The following is a 24173-nucleotide window of genomic DNA, read 5'->3' as shown; positions in this document are numbered from 1 at the left end:
TACTATCGAATTCAAATGCGAACTTAAGCTTGAGGATTTAAAATTGTATGCAGTCCATTTGATGTTAAAATGTTCATTTCATGTATATAATAACCACTTAGATGGATTAAAATCTCGTTATATACAATATGGTTGTTAAAACTGGGCCGTCTTCTTAAATTTATTAAGTACAAAAACTTCGTATTTTTAATGCTGTATGCGTGGTTGGAACTGTAATTTCATTTGTCCTACAGTTGTTAGGCGGACATTTCTTCTCAGTTCAATAGAACCCTGCAATAATGAAACCCAATGTTAAGAGAAAAGCGGGAATATTGATAAAGAAAACTAATTGAATCTAACTGTTGATACGTCTGACTCACCTCTAAAGCTGTGTAATTCGCGTGACGGCTGCGGCGCGATGAGTGTGTCTGCTAGTATCTTGTGCTCTGTAATGAAGCGCAGGGAAGGAGAATATTCTTTCAAGGATAGGAAACAAATATTTGAACTTAAAAAGAAAATAAAAAACGAAGAGCTTATAGTCACTAAAGCAGATAAAGGCAACGTAACCGTTATCATGCATAAAGCTGATTACATCCAAAAAACAAAAAACTTTTTTAATGATGACTCTCTTTCTATTATTAAGAAGGACCCGACTCAGTCATTGCAGAAGCAATTGAAACAAACATTGAAGACATCTTCTTTCCTCTTTAATGAATATGAGAAGCAGAAATTAATTAGCATGAACCCCGGCCTTCCTATCGCTAAAGCACTGCCAAAAATCCACAAGGCCGGAGTCCCCATTAGGCCAACTATCAATTACAGACCTAGCCCCCTTTATAAATTAGCGCAGTATATTCAAAAATTCTTAAAACAACATTACAGATTCACTGCAAATAAATCCGTAAAGAATGCCGTAGAATTCACTAAAGAGTTAATTAAATTTCGATTACAGGATCACCACACAATACATTCTTTTGATATAGTAAATATGTTTCCTAATATCAAACCTAATAAATTGCTCCCCATTATTGCCAAAAATTTGAAAAAAATACAGTCACTTAAGCAAGCTTGAAATTGATGAATTCATGATGGTTTTAAAATTGTTGATCAGTAACAACTATTTCACTTTCGACCAGATCATTTATAAACAAAACGACCTTGCAATGGGGTCTCCGGCCTCAGGAATTTTGGCAGAAATTTATTTAGATTCTCTAGAGGACACACAAATAATTAATAATGAAAAATTCAAGAATGTTCTATTTTGGTCTAGGTATGTAGACGATGCGTTTGTCATCTTGGATGAACGCATAACCAACGCCTCTACGACTCTTAATAATCTTAACACAATAGATACGGATATAAAATTTTCTTTAGAATCCGAAATAGAAAAATCCATTAATTATCTAGACCTAAAGATTAATAGACACGCTTCTTCATTTTCTTTTAGTATTTACAGAAAGCCCACACAAACTGCAGTTACAATACGTAATGATTCTATACACCCCTTAGCTCATAAATGCGCGACCTATAACAGCTTGGTGAATCGCGCTTTTAGTATACCAATGTCCAAACAAAACCTGGACAAGGAACTGAACATCATTCGAGCTATGGCTAGAGTTAATGGTTTTAAAGAGAATTTTAAAAAATGAATAATAAGCAAATTCAAATATCGCCCTCACACGAGTCTGATGAAAAATAAAATAGAAGCTAAGGAAATTGCAACCTTCACGTTTAATAAAGATGTATTCAGAATTACGAATATTTTCAGGAAACGTAACATTAGGATCGCATTCAAGACAGATAATAGAAGTACAACAGTTTTACATAATGTTTCGGTTGTCAACAAAGTCAATCCATATTCTAAATCAGGGGTATATAGGTTCGAATGTAGGGACTGTGGAAGCGGATACATAGGGCAAACTGGGCGTAGCTTTAATGTCAGGTATCAGGAACACCTTAACGCTGTAAAATATCACAGATTCTCAGCGGTAGGCCAGCATATCCATGAGTACAAACATAAATTCACAGACATAGATAAAGACCTCGAGATCATGGAAACACTGTCTAAGGGACAGAAGCTTGACATTACGGAGGCATGTCTAATACATCTAGACCAATACTATAACGCTAACCTGAATTTGAATAAAATCTCGGAAAAACCCAAGATTTTATTTGATTGTTTGATTCTATTACTTAACAAGTTAAAAATTCCAGAAAATTCGAGCATATTCCGAACTCTACATAACAACTTTGCTTACTACTGTCTTCGTCCACAACGCCCCCCGGACTCTCTCCCAAAAAGTTCGACGTTCTAGAAACTTCCCCTTTGCCGCCCCTACTTCTCCTTCCCTGCGCTTCATTACAGAGCACAAGATACTAGCAGACACACTCATCGCGCCGAAGCCGTCACGCGAATTACACAGCTTTAGAGGTGAGTCAGACGTATCAACAGTTAGATTCAATTAGTTTTCTTTATCAATATTCCTGCTTTTCTCTTAACATTGGGTTTCATTATTGCAGGGTTCTATTGAACTGAGAAGAAATGTCCGCCTAACAACTGTAGGACAAATGAAATTACAGTTCCAACCACGCATACAGCATTAAAAATACGAAGTTTTTGTACTTAATAAATTTAAGAAGACGGCCCAGTTTTAACAATCATATTGTATATAACGAGATTTTAATCCATCTAAGTGGTTATTATATACATGAAATGAACATTTTAACATCAAATGGACTGCATACAATTTTAAATCCTCAAGCTTAAGTTCGCATTTGAATTCGATAGTATGATAGTACAAAATCACAGACATTAAGGAATGTGAAGACAACTCATCAAACAGACGAGAAATTTTATATTTATGACCTACAAGAATTCTCTTGTTACATATTAGAGTTTTAATATAGCATAATTTACTGTAGATGTTTTAGGATTTAACAAGTGCAATATTCTATTGTTTGTATATATGTATATTAAGGAGTTACGTATGACAATGTGTTGTTTAATGTTTAGATTGCCAAGTTTTTTCGCACTTTCTGAGCAGCTGAGGATGGTGTCAAAAACTGAACACCGAAACATGTTCTGAAATAAATAATGTTGTAAATACCATCCAACAACATTGTATTTTGTATTGAAAAGGTGGAACCCGCTAGATTCTAATTTAATTGTGATCCCAGTTCAATACGGACCAAAAGATGAAGTTCCTTACGTTTAATGATGAAGCCCACCAGGCATTTTTTATAGCTCATCGTTATATGAATTTAAGAATAAAAGTGGGAAAACTTGGTAAGGATATTAAATTTATTAGACAATGTATAGCATATGATTTGACTCCAAATTTCTTCAAAAGTGTTTTAAAACGGGACCCAGGTGTGCCGCATCGAAGTAAAAACTGGGTAAAGTCAAAAAGGCTATGGCTCAATAACGAATTAAAATTCCTCCACAAAAAGAAATCCTTTTTGAATCAGCAATTATATGAGACTCACCTCAAAGCTACATTCTTGCTCTCTGCATCACAATGGAACATTTTTCAAAATAAAGTTCAATTCAAATTATCTAATGTACTTGCAAGTAAACAATTAACATTGGAGAAAAAGCTAGAAAGACTAAGGAAGGAAGCAGAAAAAGGTCGAACCCAATCTTCATCCCCGATTCAAAGGTCCAATTTTACACATAACGAAGATCCATTGAAACAGTTTCATACTCCACTCATTAATCTTTCCAATGTCAACTTGAACGAAGAGGAAAGACTTATCCTTGAGAAAGGTCCTAAACATAATTGGCCGACCTTCAATCAAGTTAAAGTAACTAAAAATCTGATTATAGAAACAGAAATCGCACTCGGAAAAATACCACTCGACTTACAGGATGAAGTCAGAATAGAAGTAAAGAAACAGCTGAACAAAACGGTTAATAATAATAATAATAGTAATAATGCTAATAATAATAATAATAATAATAATAATAATAATAATAATAATAAGTTTGTCATCCCTAAAGATTCTTTCAAGGATAGGAAACAAATATATGAACTTAAAAAGAAAATAAAAAACGAAGAGCTTATAGTCACTAAAGCAGATAAAGGCAACGTAACCGTTATCATGCATAAAGCTGATTACATCCAAAAAACAAAAAACTTTTTTAATGATGACTCTTTTTCTATTATTAAGAAGGACCCGACTCAGTCATTGCAGAAGCAATTGAAACAAACATTGAAGACATCTTCTTTCCTCTTTAATGAATATGAGAAGCAGAAATTAATTAGCATGAACCCCGGCCTTCCTATCGCTAAAGCACTGCCAAAAATCCACAAGGCCGGAGTCCCCATTAGGCCAATTATCAATTACAGACCTAGCCCCCTTTATAAATTAGCGCAGTATATTCAAAAATTCTTAAAACAACATTACAGATTCACTGCAAATAAATCCGTAAAGAATGCCGTAGAATTCACTAAAGAGTTAATTAAATTTCGATTACAGGATCACCACACAATACATTCTTTTGATATAATAAATATGTTTCCTAATATCAAAACTAATAAATTGCTCCCCATTATTGCCAAAAATTTGAAAAAATACAGTCACTTAAGCAAGCTTGAAATTGATGAATTCATGATGGTTTTAAAATTGTTGATCAATAACAACTATTTCACTTTCGACCAGATCATTTATAAACAAAACGGCCTTGCAATGGGGTCTCCGGCCTCAGGAATTTTGGCAGAAATTTATTTAGATTTTCTAGAGGACACACAAATAATTAATAATGAAAAATTCAGGAATGTTCTATTTTGGTCTAGGTATGTAGACGATGCGTTTGTCATCTTGGATGAACGCATAACCAACGCCTCTACGACTCTTAATAATCTTAACACAATAGATACGGATATAAAATTTACTTTAGAATCCGAAATAGAAAAATCCATTAATTATCTAGACCTAAAGATTAATAGACACGCTTCTCCATTTTCTTTTAGTATTTACAGAAAGCCCACACAAACTGCAGTTACAATACGTAATGATTCTATACACCCCTTAGCTCATAAATGCGCGACCTATAACAGCTTGGTGAATCGCGCTTTTAGTATACCAATGTCCAAACAAAACCTGGACAAGGAACTGAACATCATTCGAGCTATGGCTAGAGTTAATGGTTTTAAAGAGAATTTTATAGAACGAATAATAAGCAAATTCAAATATCGCCCTCACACGAGTCTGATGAAAAATAAAATAGAAGCTAAGGAAATTGCAACCTTCACGTTTAATAAAGATGTATACAGAATTACGAATATTTTCAGGAAACGTAACATTAGGATCGCATTCAAGACAGATAATAGAAGTACAACAGTTTTACATAATGTTTCGGTTGTCAACAAAGTCAATCCATATTCTAAATCAGGGGTATATAGGTTCGAATGTAGGGACTGTGAAAGCGGATACATAGGGCAAACTGGGCGTAGCTTTAATGTCAGGTATCAGGAACACCTTAACGCTGTAAAATATCACAGATTCTCAGCGGTAGACCAGCATATCCATGAGTACAAACATAAATTCACAGACATAGATAAAGACCTCGAGATCATGGAAACACTGTCTAAGGGACAGAAGCTTGACATTACGGAGGCATGTCTAATACATCTAGACCAATACTGTAACGCTAACCTGAATTTGAATGAAATCTCGGAAAAACCCAAGATTTTATTTGATTGTTTGATTCTATTACTTAACAAGTTAAAAATTCCAGAAAATTCGAGCATATTCCGAACTCTACATAACTTTGCTTACTACTATCTTCGTCCACAACGCCCCCCGGACTCTCTCCCAAAAAGTTCGACGTTCTAGAAACTTCCCCTTTGCCGCCCCTACTTCTCCTTCCCTGCGCTTCATTACAGAGCACAAGATACTAGCAGACACACTCATCGCGCCGAAGCCGTCACGCGAATTACACAGCTTTAGAGGTGAGTCAGACGTATCAACAGTTAGATTCAATTAGTTTTCTTTATCAATATTCCCGCTTTTCTCTTAACATTGGGTTTCATTATTGCAGGGTTCCATTGAACTGAGAAGAAATGTCCGCCTAACAACTGTAGGACAAATGAAATTACAGTTCCAACCACGCATATAGCATTAAAAATACGAAGTTTTTGTACTTAATAAATTTAAGAAGACGGCCCAGTTTTAACAATCATATTGTATATAACGAGATTTTAATCCATCTAAGTGGTTATTATATACATGAAATGAACATTTTAACATCAAATGGACGGCATACAATTTTAAATCCTCAAGCTTAAGTTCGCATTTGAATTCGATAGTATGATAGTACAAAATCACAGACATTAAAGAATGTGCAGACAACTCATCAAACAGACGAGAAATTTTATATTTATGACTTACAAGAATTCTCTTGTTACATATTAGAGTTTTAATATAGCATAATTTACTGTAGATGTTTTAGGATTTAACTAGTGCAATATTCTATTGTTTGTATATACACTGACTGACAGAGCAAATGCAACACCAAGAAGGAGTGGTCAGAACTTTATGCCAATTGCAGGGTAGACTGACGTCACTGAGGTATGCTCATGATGTGAAATGCGCCGCTGTGCTGCGAACGTAGCGAACGGTAAATGGGACACGGCGTTGGCGAATGGCCCACTTCGTATCGTGATTTCTCAGCCGACAGTCATCGTAGAACGTGTTGTCGTGTGCCACAGGACACCTGTATAGCTAAGAATGCCAGGCCGCCGTCAACGGAGGCATTTCCAGCAGACAGACGACTTTACAAGGGGTATGGTGATCGGGCTGAGAAGGGCAGGTTGGTCGCTTCGTCAAATCGCAGCCGATACCCATAGGGATGTGTGCACGGTGCAGCGCCTGTGGCGAAGATGGTTGGCGCAGGGACATGTGGCACGTGCGAGGGGTCCAGGCGCATCCGCCGCCAAGCGGTGGCAGCCCCGCACGCCACGTCAACCGCCATTCTTCAGCATGTGCAAGACACCCTGGCTGTTCCAATATCGACCAGAACAATTTCCCGTCGATTGGTTGAAGGAGGCCTGCACTCCCGGCGTCCGCTCAGAAGACTACCATTGACTCCACAGCATAGACGTGCACGCCTGGCATGGTGCCGGGCTAGAGCGACTTGGATGAGGGAATGGCGGAACGTCGTGTTCTCCGATGAGTCACGCTTCTGTTCTGTCAGTGATAGTCACCGCAGACGAGTGTGGCGTCGGCGTGGAGAAAGGTCAAATCCGGCAGTAACTGTGGAGCGCCCTACCGCTAGACAACGCGGCATCATGGTTTGGGGCGCTGTTGCGTATGATTCCACGTCACCTCTAGTGCGTATTCAAGGCACGTTAAATGCCCACCGCTACGTGCACCGCTACGGCCGGCTGCACTCCCGTACCTTCAGGGGCTGCCCAATGCTCTGTTTCAGCAGGATAATGCCCGCCCACACATTGCTCGCATCTCCCAACAGGCTCTACGAGGTGTACAGATGCTTCCGTGGCCAGCGTACTCTCCGGATCTCTCACCAATCGAACACGTGTGGGATCTCATTGGACGCCGTTTGCAAACTCTGCCCCAGCCTCGTACGGACGACCAACTGTGGCAAATGGTTGACAGAGAATGGAGAACCATCCCTCAGGACACCATCCGCACTCTTATTGACTCTGTACCTCGACATGTTTCTGCGTGCATCGCTGCTCGCGGTGGTCCTACATCCTACTGAGTCGATGCCGTGCGCATTGTGTAACCTGCATATCGGTTTGAAATAAACATCAATTATTCGTCCGTGCCGTCTGTTTTTTCCCCAACTTTCATCCCTTTCGAACCACTCCTTCTTGGTGTTGCATTTGCTCTGTCAGTCAGTGTATGTATATTAAGGAGTTACGTATGACAATGTTGTTTAATGTTTAGATTGCCAAGTTTTTTCGCACTTTCTGAGCAGCTGAGGATGGTGTCAAAAATTGAACACCGAAACATGTTCTGAAATAAATAATGTTGTAAATACCATCCAACAACATTGTATTTTGTATTGAAAAGGTGGAACCCGCTAGATTCTAATTTAATTGTGATCTCAGTTCAATACGGACCAAAAGATGAAGTTCCTTACGTTTAATGAGTTAGGCGATAACATGAAAATAATTACGCCTACATTTATGGTACTGTTATTGCTTTATATCCTGAGCGGTGATCAGTGCTTACACTGCACAACTTCAATTTTCATTCATTATTTGTCCACTCTTATTACCATGCATGATATTTTTAACAGAATTGGATGAAGGCATGCTATAATTAGGCCTTTCAAACTAGTGTCATTGTTTCCAACTTGACCTCAATTTACATCCACGCTCAATCTTATTATCATGTCTTGAAACTCTTAAGTTTTTTTTTTGCTATTTGCTTTACGTCGCACCGACACAGATAGGTCTTATGGGACAGGAAAGGCCTAGGAATGGGAATGAAGCGGCCGTGGCCTTAATTAAGGTACAGCCCCAGCATTTACCTGGTATGAAAATGCAAAAGCACGGAAAACCATCTTCAGGGCTGCCGACAGTGGGATTCGAACCCACTATCTCCCAGATGCGAGCTGCACGCCCCCAACCGCACGGCCAACTCACTCGGTAAATTAAGTTTTTGAGATATACTCATTTTAAAAATTCACCCCCCCCACTTAGCGATGGAATATCCAAAAATCCTTCTTTAGTAAGTGCCTACATTGTAACTGCTTCAAAAAATAAAAATAGAAACCTTTGCAAAATTTTATGCATCATTTTTCTTACTGCATTAAATGACTCCATGATAGTTAAATCTAAAATGTTACGGTATTTTGATGTTTCCATTACAACATTACCAATGTGAGGAAAAAGTAAAAGATATTTACTTTCTTTATGTCCAGTAGTTTTGGCTTGGCAATAATGAATCAGTCAGTCAGTCAGTCAGTCAGTCAGGACATATTATATATGTAGGTTTATTTAGATCTTGTATGCTGTCTCACTTTTGATTCTTCCATAAAAGTAAGAAAACTTCTGGATGAGCTGCTGAACCCCTGGTAAGTGTAAAGTAAGGATATCTCCTCTCTGCTACTTCAGGTATCGTAAGACATTTTTCTACGATTACAAACACATGGGATGGATACCAAAGCGCCACCCAATAGGCCACAAGCAATAAGACATTAAGAATGCATACTGATTTTAAGTAGTTGAATTTTATATTAATTTTGAACAATGGACAGCTGGTAATAAGACAAGAATAAGTAAGCCTAGATATTTATTATAAAAATCAATTTTTTTAAATCATAGGTTTTTACTATAAAAATCATCGGATTTAAATCGCTCTGATTTAAATCATTGCACCCTGTCGCAGATACCCACTTTTCCACAGTATTACCACAAATGGAAACTTTGTACTTCTTTTGTCTTTCAAGGAACAAAATTCAACATAAAATGTATCCTCATTTAAATCAAGCAGAAGATGGAGAAGACCGTTCTGAAAATCTTTAAAATGAATATAATTTTTCAAAGATAATGGGAGCAAGCATTGTCAGAAATGTTTACACATTTTATGACATAAGAATGAAGGGATTTACAGAACTCAACAAAATTATTTTGACCTTTTTTCAGAATGTTAGATTTTTTTTACAAGTTGCTTTACTTCGCACCAACACAGATAGGTCTTATGGCGACGATGGGACAGGGAAGGGCTAGAAGTGGGAAGGAACCGACTGTGGCCTTAATTAAGGTACAGCCCCAGTATTTGCCTAATGTGAAAATGTGAAACCAAGGTAAACTATGTTCAGGGCTGCTGACAGTAGGGTTCGGACCCACTACCTCCCGAATACTAGATACTGGCCGCATTTAAGCGACTGCAGCTATCAAGCTCAGTAATGTTAGAATCTAACTTATTCAAGATTGCATGTACTGCTTCCAACAAAAACTTTTATGCATCAGTGTTTCTTATTGCATTAAATGACTCCATGATAGTTAAATCTGAAATGTCACGGTATTTTGATGGTTCCATTACAACATTACCAAAGTGAGGAAAAAAAAAATATATATATGCTTCAAGCATCAGCAAATAACTTGGGTCCTCATCACTAAAATATATTTGCAAAATTCTTGGCATTTCATTTATGCTTTGAAAATAGCTTGTTATTGTACCCAGTTTTTCAAGAACCTATCAACAGCTGGTGTGAGAGACAACCACCTTGTAGAGACACGCTTTAAAATTTCAAACCATTCAGTGTTAACAAAACTAAAAAATGTCTAATTCCTCCTCCTTTTTTGCAGACACATATACAATATGAGGAGCACAAGTAGAATGACAAGCAGCAGTCAAACAGCTGAGTGCACTAGAGTAAATGCAGGCAGGAGGAGAAAGGATATGTCAACAGACTTTCTTACGTAAACTTTGATGAAATTACCATTTGAATGTCACCAAAGCTTGTTTATCACCAATTGACAGAGTCCCTGCTTACGTCTGTACGATTGCCCAACACTGGTCAATACTACAAGCAATTTATGAATTTGACAAATTTTAAAGTTAAATATTTAATGTAGGACAAAATTCATAACCTACAATCAACAGTGCATATCAGTTTTGTCACTTTTATGGACGAATAGTATAATATTTAAACCTAACCTCAGCTGTTTTGAGGGTGTGTTAAGATTCCAATTCCATACAGTATAATATGTGAAAAGTTACACCAGTAGTAACAAAATGTTTGAATGTGTATACAACGAATAATTTGAAAACATTAAGCAATTCAACAGAATGTTAATGTATTGACATTTTATTTTAAATATTAGAATAAGGTTTCAAAGGTTGAAACTTAATTATTTTCGATACGACGACGTAATATACAAACATTTTAATATTTACGAGGGTTTTCAAAGCTTATTATGGATAAGTTTGTCAATCCAAACCTTAAGTGTAAGTTCTAAAACAATGTTATCATTTAACCTTGTAAGAATATTTATGGCTGAAGATGTTCAAAATATGAATGAAACATGTCCTATGTTTTAATATTTAAGCAATAAAATAAGGATGAGATCCTAATTTTATAATTGCTTTTCATGTATTGAATAGGTGGATACAAAAGTTTTATTGTTTTCTTCTTTTGTTTCCACACCCAAACAACCCACCTTCCTTGTAGTGTAACTTAATCTTTGGCAGTATTGTGAAGGTCAAAAACAACGAAGGTAGAGGACGAGCAAAATAGAGAGCGAAGGGGACTTGCTCGGTTGGCCTATGTTAAACCGCCAGTAAGTAAGTGTCAACCATGTCACTCGGCGAAACTCTTTGTGTTCTGTTTCAGCACCGAAAACAGACCGCTCTACTTCCGCATATGCCGACAAAAAGGAAACCTTGTAAATACAGTAGTTTCTTTTAAAAAAGCATGTGCTCATTACAATTACGCAAAACTCAGTTATATTTCACTGACACTTAATACATATAACAGCGAATTACGTATAAATGAATTACGTATCAATAAGGTTTAATTAACACGCTTTTAAATTACATTTTGCCGGGACCTAAAGGAAATTACGTACAGATACGAATTACGCAGAATAGTGTTACATACAAAGCAGGTTCAACTGTATTTGGAATCTCCTTTAAAAATAAAGAAACACATGTTTTTTTGTTTTCACAAAATCCCATTAAGGGGGGTGAAAATGGGGGAAAATTGGTTGAATACCTTTTATGAGGATACTTATATCTCAAAAACTGAAGATGTTACAGACATGAAAATTGGTATTTGGAATCTCCTTTAAAAATAAAGAAACACGTATTTTTTTGTTTTTGAAAAATCTAATGAATAGGGGGTGAACGGGAGTGACAAACGCGGTGGAATTTAAAAAAATATATCTAGGCCTACAATATACCTCAGACACTTAACATGTTACAGACTTGAAAACAGGTACTTGGAATCTTCTGTAAAAGTAATAATAATAATAATAATAATAATAATAATGTTATTTGTTTTACGTCCCACCAACTACTTTTTAAGGTCTTCGGAGAAGCCGAGGTGCCGGAATTTAGTCCCGCAGGAGTTCTTTTACGTGCCAGTAAATGTACCGACACGGGGCTGTCGTATTTGAGCACCTTCAAGTACCACCGGACTGAGCCAGGATCGAACCTGCCAAGTTGGGGTTAGAAGGCCAGCGCCTTAACCGTCTGAGCCACTCAGCCCGGCTCTGTGAAAGTAGAGACATAGATAACTTATTCGGAAAATCCACTTAAGGGGAACTAAAAAAGGGAGGGGGGGAATTTTTAGAATGAGCATATCTACAGTAAATCTCAAAAACTTAACGTTACAGAAGTGATAATTGGTATTTTTAATCCCTTTCAAAAATAAGAAACACGTATTTTTTTGTTTTTGGAAAAACCACTTGGGGGAGGGGCAGGTAGAAAGGACTGCAAAGTGGGTTGAATTCTCTTATTAGGATACTGATATCTCAAAAACTGAAGACGTTACGGATGTAAAAATTGGTGATTGGAATCTCCTAAAGAAATGCTTTTTTTTTTTTTTTTTTTTGGAAAATCCAATTAGGCGGGGGTGAAAAATTTGAAAAATTAGTTAAATTATTTGTATGAGTCTACTTATATCTCAAAAACTAAAGATGTTGCAGACATGAAAATTGGTGTTTTGAATCCCCTTTAAAAGTAAAGTAACACATATTTCTTTGATTTTAGAAAATCCAATTAAGGGGAGTGAAAAATTGAAAATTTTATTGAATTATTTGTATGAGGATACTTATATCTTATGAAAACTAAAGTTGATACAGATGTGAAAATTGGTATTTGGAACCTCCTTAAAATAAAGAAATGTGCATTTTAGGGGGAAAATAAACTTGGGGGAGGGAGTGAAAAGGAATTGAATTCCTTTTGTGAGGACAAATATCTAAAAAAAACTGAAGATGTTAGAGTCGTGATAATTGGTATTTAAAAGCGTTATAAATAAACACTTATTTTTTTGTTTTCAAAAAATTCACTTAAGGAGGGAGTGTGAAAGGAAGTGAAAAAAAAAAGAATTATTTTTATGTGGATACTTATATCTCAAAAACTTATGGTTACAGACATGAAAATTGGTGTCTGGAATCTCCTTTAAAAATAAAGAAACACGCATTTAGGAGGGGGATCAAATTAATGGGGATGGGGTGAAAAAGGAGTTGAATTCTTTTTGTGAGGATACTTATATAGCCCATCAAAAAAAAAAAAAGTTACAGGTGTGAAAATTGGTATTTGGAATCACCTTTAAAAACAAAGAAACACATCATCTTTTGTCCACTCACGGGGGGGAAAGAATTTAAATATTCGTTAAATGGTATGTATGAGGATACTTATATCTCTAAAAGCTAAAGATGTTACAGACATGAAACTTGGTATTTGGAATCTCCTTTAAAAATAAACACGTACTTGTTTGTTTTTGGAAAATCGAGTTGGGGGGGGGGGTTGTGAAAATAAGTAAAAAAGGAGTTGAATTCTGTTTAAGAGGATACCTAAAACTAAAGATAGACGTGAAAGTTGGTAATTTGAATCTCCTTTAAAAATAAAGAAATACATACTTTTGTTTTCGAAAAGTCCACTTAGAGGAGGTGGAAAAAAGGGAAAAAGAAGTTGAATTCATTTGATGAGGATACTTATATCTCAAAAACTGAAGATGTTACAGACGTGAAAGTTGGTACTGTATTTTGAACCTCCTTTAAAAATAAAGAAACACGTACCTTTTTGTTTTCGGAAAATCCACTTAAGGGGTTGAAAAGAATTGAAAAGTTGGGTGAATTTTGAAAATGTGTACCAGTATATCTACAGTATATGTAAAAAAATTAACATGCTACAGACATGCTACAGACATGAAACTTGGTATTTGCAAATTCCTTTAAAAATACAGGAACACGCACTTTTTGTTTTCGGAAAAGGCACTTAACGGGGGGTGAAGAGAAGTGAAATTTTTTTAATGAGGATGCTTATATCTCACAAACTGATGATGTTACAGATGCGAAAATTAGTATTTGGAATCTCCTTTAAAAGTAAAGGAACATGTATTTCTTTTTGTTTTCGGAAAATGGGAAGGACTGATAAAGGGGTTGAATTACTTTTATAGGGATTCTTATAACCTATCTCAAAAACTGAAAATGTTATGTGGAGATAGATATTTGGAATCTCCTTTAATTTTTTTTTCTTTTTTCGATTTGAGAGAAGACTGTTTCTCATATGTACAGTTCTATGTTGCATGGTCATCTTAACCCCATAAGGCAATAACACAAACGTGGTTTACAAAGAGTTTCCGGGGTAAATGAAACTCAATTTGTCGGTGAATGTTTATACTTTAGGGATTTCCAGATGTCTTAGTACAGTACCGAGAAACAATTACTTTTATTATTTTATGAAATCCATGACAGCAAAGCCGCAGGTAACTGCTAGTAATTTATAAGACAATTTTTAAAGTTCTTGGATCATTTTACTGGATTTTTGTGGTCATATTCTAGATAAGTTTCTTTAACAGTTTTAGGTCAACAAAACCCTGGCCCTGCTTATTGTCATGTCTGCACATCACAAGCATGTTTAGTACCACTGTTTATTATATGACAGGCACAGTTTGCTTTTAATATTTTGTCATCACATAACTTCATCACAGGTTTGTTTTTCTATAATTAACCTTTGCATTGTCTGTACAATACGATGAAATATTATTGTTACGTGTCAGCCCCGTGGTAGTTCCTTTAGGTATTTCCAGTAAGGGGCTGGTGACTCAGACGACCTGGAATCTCCCAGCCAGCCTATGGGATGGGGCCGGCCTTCCCATGTATTGTTCTCGGTGGCCGGCTTATCTGCGAGTTTCTTCAAGGTTCAACGGAATGTTCTGCCTCCAGTGACATTGTGAAATTTCTCCATCAAATTACACGAGCTATAAAAAGGGAGACGAGCCCCAGAAAGTCAGTCAGTGTTGGACTCGGAGTCAGAGTTGGACTCCGTGTGGGAGTCAGTGTTAGAGTGAGCGACAGTTGGACTCTGAGGTGGAGCCGGTGTGGCACTCAGTGAGCTGGGGTTCGGTGGTTGGGCTGAGGGCGACAGGTGTTCGCTGTCGCTAGTGTCCAACCGAGGTCTGAACCAAGAGCTGTTGTTGTGGTGTTGGGAGTGTCCAGTGAGTAGCTGCATGGGAGACGGTGTATGGGACAGAAGACTGTGTACTGCTTTAGAGTACTGTGTGTGTGTGTACTTCTGTGGATTGAGGATCGCCGTGAATAAGCGATTGAAGCAGTTATCGTGAGTGTGAGAATAATTGGACGTGGGTTAATATTCGCTGTCGTATCGTCCTGCTGTTGGATACTGTTGAGCTGTTGCTGATTGTTCTTCACTTCATGTGATTGTGTGAAGTACCAGACTATCATTGGAGTTCGAACCGGCGAACAGTCGTGTGTTGTATAGCCAGGGGCACTGTGTTCGAGTCCAGCTGTTTATGCACAGTGGCTGTACAAGGTGATTGGACTTGGGGAAAAGTGAAAAGTTCCCAGGTAGTAACCGCCTGGGACTCCCGGATGTGTGTACAGAAGAGAGATTTGTAAATAGACTGGTAATTAGTGTGTGGCCATTCATAACTGGTTAGAATTATTTGTATTTAATTATTTGTGTGTCATTTATTAGGCCATCCTGAAATAAATTAGTGTAATCAAACAGATGGAGTTTTATATTCGTAATAAATGGTGTCAGAAGTTAGAATAGACCTCACGTGTGATACATCATTGTAATCAGCGTACCAGATACTGCAGGTTTTGACCGCCACCAGGAACATTCCAGAACATCTGTGTACATTGAATGCACACTCATATAAATCTTTTTGTCATCGTTTGTTGAGACCAGAGGCCACACGAAAATGGGAGCTCAGTTAAATGCACACTTCGATATGATGATGATGAAGATGGAGGAGAAGGTGGAAGAAAATCAAAAGATGGAAGAAAAACAAAAGATGTTGGAGAAGATGGAAGAAAATCAGAAAATGATGTTGGAGAAGTTGGATGTAGGCTATAGGAAGATGGAAGAAAGCCAGAAGAAGATAGTAGAAAGCTGGGAGAGGTGGATAAAGGAGATGCAAGACGTCCAGAAGAAGTCGGAAGACCACCAGGAGAAGATGGTCAGAAGAAGAGGGAAGACAACCAGAAAAGGACAGAAGGTGCTGGAAGATGGCCGAAAGAAGACTGAAGAAGACCAATATAAGGTGGAGGATGACCAGAAGAAGATGGGTGGCGGACAGAGAAATGTCGACGAGGGTCCAGGTGAGATGAAGCATGTTCCGCAGGTCGCTCTGTCTCGTAGACCTTGTCCAGAAGACTGCGAGTAATGTTCATGAAGGGAGGCCGAGCACGAAGTTTCCTGCCGAGTGATCACCGTGGGGTTCGAAGGAAACTAGAGCCGTGACGCCTGGATAGAAATGCAGAGGGACAGGGATCGTCACCTTCCCCTGGTCCCCCTGGCTTACCAGTCCATAGTGCAAGAGGCCACGGTATCTTCTCCAGCAAGGACACTGTCTGAAAGAGTTGCGACTTCCGGTGGATTTGGGAGTCCAGCCTATCTGAAGACCATCCTGCTCTGACTGATAGGTACTGGCTGGATCTGACAAGGAGACCAGAGGATGTACACGCCGCTGTCCGGGAGAGTATGCGCACAGAGAGTGACCAAGTGAAGGCATGGTACGACCGACGAGGGGACACCATCAGAAATTGAGAACGGCCTAGGTTGCCTACATAACCTCGTAAGGAAGAAAGGCTTGTCTTTCAAGCTCCAGAGGACATGGAAACGCCCTTGCCACGTTCTAAGTGGAATAAACGATGTCAGCTACTGAGTACGATGGAGGCCAAGGTGCAAGATGAAGGTAGTACATCAAGACTGACGGGCACCATACCGAAGAACAGCTGAGAAGGTTACTGATCAGGGCGATCAGCTCTCGAAGGGGGACAATGTTACATGTCAGCCCCATGGTAGTTCCTTTAGGTATTTCCAGGAGGGGGCTGATGACTCAGATGACCTGGAATCTCCCAGCCAGCCTTCCCGTGTATTGTTCTCGGCGGCTGGCTTACCTGAGAGTTTCTTTGAGATTCAATGGGAATGTTCTGCCTCCAGTGACATTGTGAAATTTATTGATCAATATTGAGCTATAAAAAGGGAGACGAGCCCCGGAGAGTCAGTCAGTATTGGACTCGGAGACAGAGTTGGACTACGTGTGTGGGAGTCAGTGTTAGAGTGAGCGGCAGTTGGGCTCCGAGGTGGAGCCAGTGTGACACTCAGTGAGTTGGGGTTCGGTGGCTGGGCTGAGAGCAACAGGTGTTGGCTGTCGCTAGTGTCCCACCGAGGTCTGAAGCAGGAGCTGTTGTTGTGGCGTCGGAGTGTCCAGTGAGTACTGCATGGGAGACGGCGTACGGGACAGAAGACTGTGTACTGCTTTAGAGTACTGTGTGTGTGTACTTCTGTGGATTGAGGACCACCGGGAATCAGCGATTGAAGCAGTTATCGTGAATGTGAGGATAATTAGACGTGGGTTAATATTCGCTGTCGTATCGTCCTGCTGTTGGATATTGTTGAGCCGTTGCTGACTGTTGTTCACTTCATGTGATTGTGTGAAATACCGGACTATCACTGATTCGAACCAACGAATAGTCATATGTTGTATACCCAGGGGCACTGTGTTCAAATCCAGCTGTCTACGCACAGTGGATGTACGAGGTGACTGGACTTGGGGGAAAGTGAAAGTAAGGATTATAGACGTTCCCAGGTAGTGATCGGCTGGGACTCCCGGGTGTGTGTACAGAAGAGAGATTTGTAAATAGACTGGTAATTAGTGTGTGGCCATTCATACTGGTTACAATTATTCCTGTTTAATTATGTGTGTTTGCATTTATTAGGCCATCCTGAAATAAATTAGAGTAATCAAACAGATGGAGTTCATAACATTATTAACATTTAAAGAGTGTGATTCAAGCCTGTTTTTAATCAACGTATGAATACCACTACCTGCCTCATCAGCTTGTTCCACAAAACATACAAGTTTATTTTTGATACAAACAAAATGATGAAAATATCTAATTACCACAGGAAACAATTTTCTGTTCTTACAATTTGATGCGTCTGTAGCCATGGAAAGAAAAAAAGGTGTTTCACTTTTCTGGATCACGAAGTACAACTAAAAAGTTGCACACACTTCTTGGCACCACCACATTTTTTTTGTGATATACTTTGCTTTCATTCTTCCACAGTGCTTTTTTCTTGCCACTTTGGAATACACAAATATGTTCTTATAAATTTATTTGCACAGTCCATGCTACTATAGTCAAGATTATGCCTTACTGTATGATAGACGACTACTACTAACTCACCTACCACAATTTTATTGGGCTCACCACTCAGACCTACAGTCTCACTTGAACCTGAAAATAGCTGGAGATCATTGAAGATGTGTTCATTCCTGTTATTTTCGTTTTGTGCCCTCCTGTATTGGTGTGCTGTATACAATCTGAATTGACACCATGAGCTATGCTGAACTCCCGCTTACTAAATGAGCAATGTGCTCTGAAATGTTATTTTTTACAAGATTAATCCATGCTTAAATTTATTCCCACTTTTTCTGAAAAAAAACACTTCGTTTTTTGGTGGACCATCCATGATATGTTTGACTATTACTATGATAAAGGAAGATAATTACAACAATCAAAGCTAGGAACATGTGCATATGAATTACAAACATGGAAATACAATTAAACGTAATGGGAACCTGTGGTCTTATCTCTTCATGAAGGTCAAGCTAACATTGATATTATATGGCAATACTCAGTGTGCAATATTCACACAGAAAAAAAAAAGATGTGACAGACTTAAATATGTCAATTTGGAGGTTGGTGTCGGTGAAATACGGGATATGAGCTCCTGAATAAAATAAAAAAGGGAGATGGGTTATGGCTCAAAAATTTAGAATAATACAGGAGTTCTCGTATAATACTGGAAAGTAGGCAACCCTAGGCAGCAGCAGAAACACATCAACTTAACCCAGAAATATGAATTGCCTTCCTTAAAACCAATTAATCCCTTCTGCATGCAATGAATTCACAGACTGATTACATTATAGGTTTTTTCAACAAAAGTCTTAGAAAATGTACAAAGCAAGTCCACCACCCCTACTGACAACTCTAGCTTCACCTATCCTAAAACCATTTCATAAAATCCAACATCTACCAGTTCTTTGACCTGTCAGAGTTGGGTTACTCTCCCAAGCAATCCTTTATCATCCATCAATACTCATCATATTCTACTGAATTTGATCTTAACCTTGTTTCTAATTCTACACTGCAAGTATCCTCCTGCAGTTGTTCACACTACTTAGAACCTGCTATCATTTTCACTACTTGTAGTCGTATATTAATTACCTTATTGTTGTGTACTATCCCAGACAATATATCCCTTCGTTCATTTATTTTTTGCAAATAAGTTATTTTATTTTTTAATTAATTTTTTTTCCCCCCGTAAAGAATGGCTAAGGAGCGCGAGTGTACTTATTGTGGGTGTGGTGAGGCATTGAGGGGTATGAGGGAGGAGTTGGAAAGTTTGAGTGAGATAATTAGGATTCTCACAGAAGACAGGAAGGAAGATAGGACTCCCTCAAACAATGTACAGGTTACAGTAGGTATACAAGAGGGAGGGGAAGGAAAGGGAGGAGTTGTAGAAGACAGGTGGTCTAATGTTCTAAGGGGAAGGAGATTGCAGGCTAAGGGCTCTATTCAGGATCAGAATTCAGGACAGGTGTCTGTGCGAAATCGGTACGAGTCACTCCAGGTAGAACAACAGAGGGAAGATGAGGGACAGGGAACTGTTGCTGAGATGCGTGGAAGTAGGAGGAAGGGAAAAGGTAGGAAAGGGAAATGTAGAGTAGAGGATAGGAAAAGACAGGTGGAACAGGGTCATGGGAAGGAGAAAAGGGAGGAGGAAGTAGCTTCTGCAGCAGTGAGAGAAGATAGGGCTGACCAGGAGGGGAGAGGATCAGATGAGGTGGGGAGGGTTGAGGCTCTGGTCATGGGGCATTCCATCGTTAGACACATGGGGAAAGTGTGTGGAGGAAAAGGAACCAGGGTAGAATGTTATCCAGAAATTAGGTTGAGGCAGATATTGAGGAAAGTAGAAGAGAGGGAGGAGGGGAAGAAGAAGGTGGTAGTGTTTCACGTTGGTACCAACAACGTAAGGCAAGCTAATATAAGTACCAACATAGTTGGAGATGTGTGGGATCTGGTAAATGCAGCACGGGTGAAGTTTTTTTTTTTTTTTTTTTTTGCTAGGGGCTTTACGTCGCACCGACACAGATAGGTCTTATGGCGACGATGGGATAGGAAAGGCCTAGGAGTTGGAAGGAAGCGGCCGTGGCCTTAATTAAGGTACAGCCCCAGCATTTGCCTGGTGTGAAAATGGGAAACCACGGAAAACCATCTTCAGGGCTGCCGATAGTGGGATTCGAACCTACTATCTCCCGGATGCAAGCTCACAGCCGCGCGCCTCTACGCGCACGGCCAACTCGCCCGGTACGGGTGAAGTTTAAGAAAGCGGAGATTGTTATTAGTGGAATACTGTGTAGGAGGGATACTGACTGGAGGGTGTTTGGGGATTTAAATGAGACTATGGAGTGGGTACGTGGGAAACTGGGAGTGAAGTTTCTAGATCCTAATGGGTGGGTAGGAGATTGGGATCTGCGCTCAGATGGCCTTCATTTAAACCGCAGTGGTACATATAAGTTAGGAAATTTGTTTGGAAGGGTAATAGGGAGGTACATTCAGGGAAACGGGATGGCCTAGGGAGCGGTGATAAGGGAACAGGGAACTAGAAATCAAGTAGGGATGACATAAAATTGTTAGTGTTGAACTGTAGAAGTATTGTAAAGAAAGGAATAGAATTAAGTAATTTAATAGATATATATTTACCAGATATTGTAATAGGAGTTGAATCATGGCTGAGAAATGATATAATGGATGCAGAAATTTTCTCACGGCACTGGAGTGTGTATCGTAGATAGGATAAGAATGGTGGGAGGGGGAGTGTTCATTCTGGTGAAAGAAGAATTTGTAAGCTACGAAAAAGTTAAAGATGAGACACATGAAATTCTAGGTGTAAGGCTCATTTCTAAAGATAATAGGCAACTTGATATATTTGGAGTGTACAGATCGGGAAAGGGTAGCACTGATGCGGATTCGGAATTATTTGATAGGATAGTCAGCTATGTGGGAAACGACCTGGAAAGAAATGTGATTGTAGCGGGAGATCAGAATTTGCCATATGTCAATTGGGAAGGAAATGCGAACGACAGGAAGCATGACCAACAAATGGAAAATAAGTTAATATGGGAAGGACAGCTGATTCAGAAAGTGATGGAACCAACCAGAGGGAAAAATATCCTGGATGTCGTGCTGATAAAACCAGATGAGCTCTATAGGGAAACTGAAGTAATAGATGGTATTAGTGATCATGAAGCTGTTTTTGTGGTAGTTAAAAATAAATGTGATAGAAAGGAAGGTCTTAAAAGTAGGACTGTTAGGCAGTACCATATGGCTGATAAAGCAGGCATGAGGCAGTTTCTAAAAAGTAACTATGATCGGTGGAAAACGGTAAATAAAAATGTAAACAGACTCTGGGATGGGTTTAAAGAAATTGTTGAGGAATGCGAAAACAGGTTTGTACCTTTAAGGGTGGTAAGGAATGGTAAAGACCCACCTTATTATAATAGAGAAATAAAGAGACTAAGGAGGTGCAGACTGGAAAGAAAGAGAGTTAGAAATGGCTGTGGAAGTAAGGAGAAATTGAAGGAACTTACTAGAAAATTGAATCTAGCAAAGAAGGCAGCTAAGGATAACATGATGGCAAGCATAATTGGCAGTCATACAAATTTTAGTGAAAAATGGAAGGGTATGTATAGGTATTTTAAGGCAGAAACATGTTCCAAGAAGGACATTCCAGGAATAATTAATGAACAAGGGGAGTGTGTATGTGAAGGTCTTCAAAAGGCAGAAGTATTCAGTCAGCAGTATGTAAAGATTGTTGGTTTCAAGGATAATGTCGAGATAGAGGAGACTAAGGCCAAAGAAGTAATAAAATTTACATATGATAACAATGACATTTACAATAAGATACAAAAGTTGAAAACTAGAAAAGCGGCTGGAATTGGTCAGATTTCTGGGGATATACTAAAGACAATGGGTTGGGATATAGTACCATGTCTGAAGTACTTATTTGATTATTGTTTGGTCGGAGGAGCTATACCAGATGAATGGAGAGTTGCTATAGTAGCCCCTGTGTATAAAGGAAAGGGTGATAGACATAAAGCTGAAAATTACAGGCCAGTAAGTTTGACATGCATTGTATGTAAGCTTTGGGAAAGCATTCTTTCTGATTATATTAGACATATTTGTGAAATTAATAACTGGTTCGATAGAAGGCAATTCGGTTTTAGGAAAGATTATTCCACTGAAGCTCAACTTGTAGGATTCCAGCAAGATATAGCAGATATCTTGGATTCTGGAGGTCAAATGGACTGTATCGCGATTGACCTGCAGGCATTCCATAGTAACGGGTGTTGCATCCTGACACACAAAATGTTTAAATAAAACAAAGTAAATATAGTCAAAACCTCAGATGTGGAATGATACGGTAGAACTAAAATACTTAAACATCACACATATTTTTATTATTATTTGTCTATTTTAATTCTTCATAAAAAATTTAAATTACAGTGGTAACGGGTGTTACTTAAATTGGACATGGTTCCTGAGGCTTACATGGTTTTACTTAAAACTCTGTGAATTATAATAGTTCAAAATTATGAAAAAAATATAAATATTAGCTGTGACAATGACCATCAACATGGTATAAATATTTTGTTTATTAAAAACTTATTGCATGATTTTAGCTATAAATAAAAAGTAACGGGTGTTACAAGGAAGGGTAACGGGTGTTACGGATTTTTTTTTTTTATCAGAATAAAATACTAATACCAAGCATGTTTATATGTTACAGTACATTGTACAGCAAACAAATACACAACTTAAACAACATTTTTGTATGCTTACATGAATTAAATAAAAATGTTACCCCTTAGATACTTTAGACTAATTAAAAAACAAAATTTAAATAAATTGCTAATACTCAACTAATGATAAAAACAACTAATGATTGTTTATTAAACATATGACTTGAGTATTAAGTATGTTTATTTGTTATATTTGTATCCTGTGTCTCAAAACATTGAGAAATAACTCTTGGTGTTATTTCTCAAATACATCAATTTTTCCACTGAACCCGTATAGGATTGTGAAGAGGCCCTTTGGCTTGACTGATGGGTTGGGGAGTTTGCCCAAAATATTATTAAAACTTACATGTTTGATGTCATTATCATTGGCTATAAAAACACTATTGGAACCATGCGATTTTAAGAACATTACAGACACATAGTTCTCATCGTCGACACTTCCTTGGCATATGGCAGCATAACGATACATTTTTCCTTGCTGTGACTTGCGACCCTTGACTTGCTCACAAGGCACTTCAACAAGTATATACATTCCAGAGTGAACATCTACTGGATTTTTAAAAACACTCACGGCTAGTTTCTTCTCCGACTGAAGGATTTCTTCCTAACTTGAACACTCTGAATCTGAATAGACATCTTCATAACGAAGTCTGGTTGTAGAAGTTGAGGGTTGAGAATATATAATATCCTCAACATCTTGGAAAACTGCTACCTTGGTCATCAAAGAAGTTGAAGTTCTCCCTTCCAAAATATGGTTATTATCGTACGCTCTAAAATGGTGGTTTGACTGAATATTGGGGATCGGGATAACCTTTTCCCAGTAGTTTTGGAGAATTGACTCGTTCTGTGATACCTCACTTTTATCAACGTAAAAGCTTTTAATGCCAGTGACTTTATTCTCAACATATTCGTGGAAATCTTTGCTGATTCTATATGAACTTGTCTGTTTCCTTTCACCGCTGTCCATACATGGCGCTTTACTGTTCCGCCAATGCCATCGACAGCACCTTTCCCATGGCTTGATGCGAAAAAGTTCCATTCGATGACCAATTCAAAATCAGTTTCCAATTTATACAGAGCTGACATGGTGTACTTGCTTTTAAACTGGCAAGCACAATTATCGCTAAAAATGGTTAGTTTGTCA

General features: G+C 38.3%; 1 protein-coding gene and 1 pseudogene across 2 annotated transcripts in view; both read right to left on the bottom strand.

Moving 5' to 3' along the window:
• LOC136864679 (transmembrane protein 121B) overlaps positions 1-24173 on the bottom strand; it is an 83887-nt gene that overhangs the window by 50167 nt on the left and 9547 nt on the right. The gene's annotated exons all lie outside the window — the stretch shown is intronic.
• The window catches only part of LOC137498500 (uncharacterized), a 34978-nt pseudogene continuing 29018 nt past the window's right edge, over positions 18214-24173 (bottom strand).

This window comes from Anabrus simplex, chromosome 2, assembly GCF_040414725.1.
Source record: "Anabrus simplex isolate iqAnaSimp1 chromosome 2, ASM4041472v1, whole genome shotgun sequence".
NCBI lineage: Eukaryota > Metazoa > Arthropoda > Insecta > Orthoptera > Tettigoniidae > Anabrus > Anabrus simplex.
Note: the sequence above shows the minus strand (reverse complement) of the source record. Positions and strands in the feature narration are given on the sequence as shown.